Source organism: Varanus komodoensis, unplaced genomic scaffold (assembly GCF_004798865.1).
Source record: "Varanus komodoensis strain SLA01 unplaced genomic scaffold, ASM479886v1 scaffold36, whole genome shotgun sequence".
In the NCBI taxonomy this organism is placed as follows: domain Eukaryota; kingdom Metazoa; phylum Chordata; class Lepidosauria; order Squamata; family Varanidae; genus Varanus; species Varanus komodoensis.
In genome coordinates, this window is record NW_025335873.1 from 9175690 (window position 1) to 9182559 (window position 6870).

Below are 6870 nucleotides of genomic sequence, written 5' to 3' on the forward strand. Positions count from 1 at the left end.
CCCCCCCAGCACCAGGCCCTGGGCATCGTGGCGGTCTGCTGCTGGGGACCAGCCCGTTGCCCCTCGGGGGTTCTCGCAGCATCGGTGCGATCCGGCAACACAGCTGCAGCCACAACGCTGGCTTGGTCCTGCGGCTTGCCCTCCACTGAGGGGTCCCATCTGTGGGGCAGGGCGGGGGAAGCCCTCCCATCCCATCGGCCCTCGCTCAGCCCAGCTGTGATGCGCCGCTCCCCTGGCGTTGCGAAGGGCGCACCAACAACTCCAGTGTGAATTTTTGCTCCCCGGCCCAGTTTTCTCTGCTTCTCCCCTGCCAAAAAGAGAACCGCTTAGCAGCCCCAAAAATTCTCTTTTCTCCCAACACGCACACCGTGGGCACGTCGCGCTCCCTCTTGCGCCAAATCGACACACGCCTCATTTAATTGGGGAACATGGCTCTTTGGATTCCTTTGAATGTAGTTTTATGCAGCAATGGGGGCAAAGCATTTTGGAGTCAGTGATGCGACCCAGCCCGAAAAGGCCCGGCCTCCACTGCCGGGACGAGGCAAGGCGCCCGCTCGGTGGCAAGGGCTCCTGCGAGTCCGGAGCACCCCCTCCTGCTGGAGGTCGCCGGCATGCCCCCCCACCCCCAGGTGAAGCCAGCAAAGGTCTCTGGAGCCCGGCAGCCCGTTGAGGGCTCAGAGAGACATGCAGCAAAGGCTGAACTGGGCCGGGTCCAACTCAGTAGGGCGTGGCTGCCCGTCTTCTCCGGGGTCTGTGCCAGACGAGCTTTTCCGGGCAGTGCCCCATGCTGCGTTGTGTGGTGTGCTGGTGGGCTCCCCCCGCACCTAAACACAGGAGGAGTGGTGTGTTTGTGGGTCTTGAGTCTTGGTGCAAAGCGAGGATGGGGAAGCATCGCCATGGAGCTCAGAGCCCCAAAGAGACCCCCCTCCTGCATCCCCACTGGGGCTGTGTGGCCCAGCAGGGCGACAGGGAGACATGGGTCAGTCTCCCAGTTCGCCATCGTGCAGGTTTCAGTGAGGGGGCGGCCGCCCTCGTTGCCTAGGCTTACGCCATTTATTCATTTAAAGCTGTTAGAAAGTGTCCCATTACTAGCGTCTCGGGACAGTTTATAAGAAACACAGATAAAAGTGGCACAGCAGCCAGCGAGTCACAATACAATCACACTTGAAACCAGTTCAGCATTGCCATAACGGGAGAATTAAAAGGGGTTTGCCTGGTGCCGAACAGAAAAGGGCCTTTTCCAGGCTTTGGGCCCCTTTGCCAACCATGGCGCCATTCTCGGAGAAGTCCTCCTCTGTTCAGAATTACTCCGAGGCCGCGCACAGCCTGCAGAAGCAAAACGCAGCAGGCAGGCAGTAGGTGCCGCGTCGTGGGGGGACATTCGGTGCGCCACGGCAAAAAGGGCGAGGGAGGCTGCCGGGGTGCAGCGCCAGGGAGAAGGCTGCTTTGCGCGAGACAGGTCACCGTTCTGCAGCCGCGGGACCCTCTCCCCCACCCTCTGGTTGCGCAGTCCTGGAGGGCTGGGCAGAAATCCAGCAGAGTTCTGTGGGAATTGGCATGCCTAAATTGGGGCCCGCCCGAACCCCACTTCCGGCTCCCGACCTCTCTGGCTCCATCGCTGGCTCCAACGGCTTGTGCAGAGAGATGCTTCCCTCGTTCTCTGCATAAAGGGTCCTCACTGTTTTTTCTATTGATTTACTTCGTTTTGTTTTGGAAATGTCTGGTTGGTTACTTGGTCGTGGTGCTGAGTCCTGGGACAAAGGGGCTCCTTTGGCTGTAAGGTCCCCCCGTTCTCTCTCTCTTTCTCTCTCTCTCTCTTTCTCTCTCTCCGCCTCTGTGAAGCTGTTTGCATGTTGGGAAAGTTTCACTGACCATCTCGACCCTCTTAGAATACCTGTTGTTGCTGCTTTTTGATTTCTAAAACAGATAAGTAGGCGAAAAGATCTCGAGACCTTCAAACAGGGAACGCTTTCTGTTTAATTTTTTTTAACAAAACAAAATGAGCATCTACAACAGACTCTTTGCGAGGCCACAAGAATTTGAACATAACCGTGCAATTAGGAGAGAAAAACGCTCAGATCTCCCCTGCCCCTGCCTGCCCCAGCGGAGCGAACGCCCCGGGACGAGCTGTCTTGTCTGGGGCCGCATCCGGAGGGAAGCGTGCGGTGCTTTCCTTGCAGCTGGCTGGCTGGCTGGCTGGTGGGCCAAACCGCCTCTGAATTCTGCTGCCCTAGTCCTCGTTTGGTCGCACTTGTTCCTAAGTTGAAAGCCAGCTGCAGGCCTAGCAAACCACTCCCACGTTTATGGGCTCTGGATTCGTCTTTCGGCGGGAGGGTCCTCCAGACAGGGCTGCTTTGACCTCGGGGAGCAGCACGGGCGCCACCTCAGCGGGCGTCCGTCTTTCTAGAGTCGCCGTTCTCGGATCGTTAGATTCACCCAGAGTCCTCTTGGTTTCTTCTCTCTGTAGGTTTGCCCAAGAGAATGCTCCTGTTTCCCGTTATGAAGCTGCCCACCTTCCCCGTGCCCCATTATTCGTTTTTTTAGCAAACAGCAAAGCTCACTGTCCGAGCATGTTAGAAGGAAGCAAGAGACAGACGGACAAGCCAGTCTGCCTGCCTTTTAATCCCATTTTTTTTTCTTTCGAACGCAAACTTGAGCAAACACCCATTTGTAAAGAAACCATCTTTTCCTACTTTTTTATTTTAACAAAATGCAAACTTAGTTCTCTAAAAACTTGAAGAAAAAAACACACACACACACACAAACACACACAACAAACTATGGTCTGTGAAAATGGTTACCTCATTTTTTTCCTCCAAAATAACTTATACCAGCCTTCTGTTATAGGGAAGAAATTTAGATGCTTAAAATCTTTGTTTTTAAAGTGAAGTACCCGAATCATGTAAAACTTTAAAACTTGTGAAGGATGTATAGAGTATAACACGCTGATCGCGAAATAAAGCAGTTTTGTTCTAATAGAGAGTATCTGCTTCTTTCCTCACACAGAGCCAGGGGCTCCAATGGCTTTTGGCACTGTGCTGTCCTATTTTTAAGGAACTGAAGTATCAACTCTGCTTTTCTTTTAAAAGACGAACAAACCAGAGAGACCTGTTTTCACCCTGTCAATACAATGGCATATAATAGAGCAAAAAAAAGAAAAGAAAAAGGAATGTAAATACTGTTCTAGCTAATTATTTTAAAGAGACAGCTTAGCTTTAATTCCCTGTGCAAATTTCACGGGCTTCTCACATGCAGGCTCCCGTATCTCTGGCACATGTCTACTTGAGACAAACGCACGCATGCCTCTGGAATTGGAGCAGGGCCACCCCGTCTTTCTCACAAGTAGACGTGTGCAGCTGCCCATCTCGAGTTATTTTTTTACTCTGGGTTTCTTTGGGAACCAGGAAAGGAGTTCAGTATGGAAGACAGGTATAACATAAAAGAGGAAAAGATGCATCTTTTTACAGCTAAGCACACGGTCCTTTCCAAAACCAGGTTGTCCAAACGTTCTCAGACCATAAACCGGAACTTTGTAATGCAGTAAGAGAAACAGTCAGTTAAGCTGGTACAACAGTTAGTTAGAATAATTCTGCAGGGCTTTCTTTTGGTTTTTAAAAAGAAACCCGCCTCCGCTAAACCATCAAATTAGCACACGTTCTTGTGGCCTCCTTCACTCAGTCTTGGATTTGGTAGCACATTGGGTGTTTCCACTCCGTTTCCCCTTCTTCTTCCGAGCTAAAACTTAAGGATTTTTCTGCATTCCTGCCCGGCCCCCAGCCTTGTAAAATTCGAAGAATCTAAAGCAGCAACACAGTCCCCCATTGAAAACTTGCTCCCTTAATCGTCCTGGTCTCGTCCAGTGCTGCTGTGGAAAGTTAGCCGTTTCAGCCATAGGCCAGTCTCAAATTGGAGAGAAGGGCAAAGCTGCTTGCAATTGACGATGGGAGCCACGCTGGCGCACACCGCTTCTCCGCTTGTGAGATCCAGGGACAGGCGTGTGCATGTGCTGTTCTCGGGAAGGCTCTCGACTCTCAGAGGCAGGATTTGGGGACAGGAATGCCGGGTCGCTCTTAAGGCATCACCTCCACAAAAGCTCCGCACGGCCTGTTGTGCTCTTCTCTTCTGAAGTCACCCATTTGTGGTTCACCTTCTTGTGCTGCGCCCGGCGGATGCCTTTATATGCGCTCCTGCTCCAGGTGATTTTGGGGTGCGGGGGGCCAAGGCGGGTCTTGGAGAACAGGGCGAGGGTAAAGGGAAGTTGAGTGAGGGACGGTTCCCCCCCATGTGGGGCGTACCATCCCCGGGAGGCGTTTTCGGAGAGGCAGCGTATATAAACACACCGCTTTCCTTGGACTTGCCCACAGCTCTGGGTGGGAAACGAGGGAGCGGGAAGCAGCAGCGGTGAGCACTCCAAGATCATTTGTGCTTCCTGAAATGCAAGCTTTCAATTCTGCAAACCCGTTTCGGTTTGTGCTCCTGCTTCTGCTTCCGCTTCCGGTGGTGGTGCTTTAACCGAACACAGGCCCTCTGCCAAGGCGGGGGCAGAGTGGGGAGCCTTCGGTGCGAGAACAGCACCCCTAAATCCGACTCAAGCTGGCCTATGGGTGAAAAGAAGTCATCACTGAGCTTGGAAAGGCATGGCTGATGGGTGAATCAGGCCCTCTGATACGACGTCTTTCTGTGCAATTGGCGGCTTGCTAAATTGAGGAGACTTTTCCTGGGTAATGCCACAAAATTCTGCAGATGAGAGACAAATTCTGCCGACTTTGTCAAGGATTCGCTCGCCAGAGAGAGCCCCTCCTGGCCGGCCGGCCATGACAGGCCCGCTTGGGCACGCCGCTATGCCCCTTCCCAGCGTGATGGCAGGTCATGTTCAACAATTGGTATGACGTCATTTTTCCGCCCTCTTCATTTATTTTTGTCATGTCGGGAGTTACTAACCATGTTCGTAACCTTGCCCTGTTGCTGCATATTTTACATTTCTCTGCTTTACTGAAAACCCTAATCAACTATTGTTTTTGCAAATGCATATAAATATAAATCGATGACCAGTTTTTGGAGGTCGCAACCATAGGGTGATGCAATATATTGTGTGTTTTGTTTTGTTTTTTTAAGTCGCCAAAAACATGTCCAGTTTGGAATGAAAATGCCACTTACAGCTTGAAAGAGCAAAGAAATTTCAGCGGCGTCCGAACATCCGTTTTTTGAAAATTAACCTGCGCCTTTTTTCTCGCTTCTCTGCCCTTTTTCCTGCTGTAGGTGGCCTTTTCATTGACAACACTTACTGTCAGCCCCTCAGCGTCGGTCCTTTTATCATTCACTTGGGCCCGCAAGAGTTCTTCTCTGACTTCTAGAGCAAACAGGTTATGCGGTTTGAAAGGTGCTTTTTGGCAAATGACTTTCAAAGCGAGAGCTACCAGGACTCGGAGGGCGGGAGGGGCCTGCGGTAGAGCTTTCTTCCAAAAGAAGCTGTTTATATTTTTTTAATCCTTCACTTCCCCGAGCTCCCAAAGCAATAGTCCAGTCCCGCTCCTGAGACTGAAGCAATAGATGCATAGTTTAGCCGCTTTTGCTTTGCGCTTGGAGAGAAACTGATGGTTTAAAACCGTGGTTTTATTCTGAGCTGCAGCCGGTCGCTCAGTAGAATTCGCGAGCTGAGCTCTGCGTTCGGTGCTTGAGAAGGACTCGGAATGTTTCTCGGCCGCTGAGGGAAACCGTGTCTCTGCCGTCTCCCGCAGGCAGCACGGTGGGGAGCTTTCAGCCGTGCCCATGGGGCGGTGCTGTGAAAGGCTCCCAGGCGAATGCATGGCCATGCGAAACCCACCAGCAGCGCCTGGTCCGAAGGGGCTCTCTGGTCCCCAGGAAGAGCTGCCCCGGGACTGCGGGGTGGTGGAAAGGGTGCGTACGAAGTCCCTCGGGTCTTCGGAAGCCCCCGATGCAGCACGCATGGCCGAACGAGGCTGGGCTTGAGTCCAAAGCACTGCTTCGCTGTGGAGTTGCTGACTAGCCTTGGGAAGAGTCGGCCCCTTCCACGAAATGGGCACGTGGGCCCACCTGAGCGTGCTTCCTGTTTGCTGCTGGAGGAGAGCTGCATCAGGTAGAAACGGGAAAGGCTCCTTCCCAAAACTTGCACGCGGGGGCGAGAGTGCCGCTCCATCCCGGCTTGTGCAGAGGCGGTTCCTGGGAAGCGGGTGCTCTGGACCGGGGCCTGGGGCGGGTGGAGGGGTGCTTGCAGCATCCTTGCTGATGGGTTCTCAGGGGCTTTAATGGGCCTGTCGTTTCCACTCGCTCCAGAATTACGCATCCAGAGGCATGTGTGTGTAAAATAAGCTGAAGCATAGTGGCTGTAGGCCAAGGCCAAGGTAGCCGGACGAGGTAAGCGCTTCTGTTTTCAGCCTGGAGAAGGATGTTTGTTGCTGCCTTTTCAACCATGCTGCTGACTCGCTGCACTTTAATACGCACAGAAGCTTCCCCACCCTGTCTTGAACTATGACATGCCATGTAAATATCTGGGACGGAACAGAAATATGTATCATTTAATTCCGGAAAGGGTTATTCTTTCTCAGAACTGTTAACTTTTTAAAAACATATTTATTGAATTAAAGACCAGTGGAGTTACTTTTCAGTTTTTGTGCTCGAGCGCTTGTCTGGACCAGGAACGCTTGTGCATGGTGCTGAACTCCTGTACCAGGGCTGGGGATCGTGCCAGGATCGCATGGCTGCGACGCGCTTCCGGGGACTAAGGCGGCAGGTCTGTTCGCGTGGTCGTCGCTGCAAAGGCCAGCCTGCCCCCCGCACACGCACCCGGCTGAGAGGCCCCCTCGCTGGAGGGCCCATTTCGAGAGGGCCATTTCGACACTGTCTTGCTCA